The sequence below is a fragment of the Mandrillus leucophaeus genome, unplaced genomic scaffold (genome assembly GCF_000951045.1).
Source record: "Mandrillus leucophaeus isolate KB7577 unplaced genomic scaffold, Mleu.le_1.0 Scaffold348, whole genome shotgun sequence".
NCBI lineage: Eukaryota > Metazoa > Chordata > Mammalia > Primates > Cercopithecidae > Mandrillus > Mandrillus leucophaeus.
Window position 1 is genome coordinate 622382 of NW_012103676.1, and position 1007 is coordinate 623388.

Below are 1007 nucleotides of genomic sequence, written 5' to 3' on the forward strand. Positions count from 1 at the left end.
AGGAGGGACAGAAGAATAAAAAACAAAAGGAATAAATAGAAGACAAATATTAATAGCAAGCCAGTAGGCTTAAACCCAACCATATCAATAATTACCTGTCTCTTATACACATCTAGATGTGTATAAGTCCCAGTTTCTCATGTTGGGTTGGCCGAGAGCAGAAAACCCTATGGTGTGGTTTCGGTTGGGAGCCAGCCCGGTGACCAAGGCTGAGTCCCAGCCCAGGGAAAGAGCCCCAAGAAAATGGGTTTTCTTTCTTAGTATTACTCAGAGTGAAGTTTGACTGACATACACACATGCACACACACACACACGCGTGCACATACACACATCCACACAGATGCACACGTGCACACACATCCACACACATGCACACACACACCCTTGCACATACACCCACACAGGCCTGTGCACACAGACGCGCACACCCCTTCTTCTTTCAGATTCTCTCAGATCCCCAGGAGTCTATGCATCCACATCCCCTCCATCCTGATACCCACTGGTCAGAGAACTCCAACAAAGCCATCCCCCAGGACCAGCCACATCTGGACAGGCCCACATTCCCCACACTTCTGTGACTGCTGCCCCAAATGAAAACCAACAACCCAGATGGAGAGGACACTTTTTGCGATGTCTGTTCAGTCCCCAAGCCAGCCACCCCATTCTCCAGCCACCTAAATCCAATCCATAGAGCATCATCCCTGAGGGTTTCCCATGCCTAGTCCTAGTCCTTTCCTGAGGCCTCCCTCTATTCCTGCCCTAGGGCCCCATGACAGCCCCTTCCTCATACTCTACAGATAAATTCTCCTTTTTTACCTAAGGTATGTTGAGTTGTTCTCTGCCACTTGCAAACGAGGGCCTTATTATTATATATCTGTCTCTTATACACATCTAGATGTGTATAAGAGACAGGTATGGAGCACTGCAGCTCTTAAGCCCCCCTGGTGGGAATATAAATTGTGTAACTAATTTGTAAAGCAATTTGGCATTATCTGGTCAAGTTAAAG

The 1007-nt window shown here is 47.4% G+C and overlaps 1 protein-coding gene across 1 annotated transcript in view; it reads right to left on the bottom strand.

Annotated features, from left to right (window-relative positions):
- Nucleotides 1-1007, bottom strand: part of ABCC12 (ATP-binding cassette, sub-family C (CFTR/MRP), member 12) — an 80289-nt gene that overhangs the window by 62867 nt on the left and 16415 nt on the right. The gene's annotated exons all lie outside the window — the stretch shown is intronic.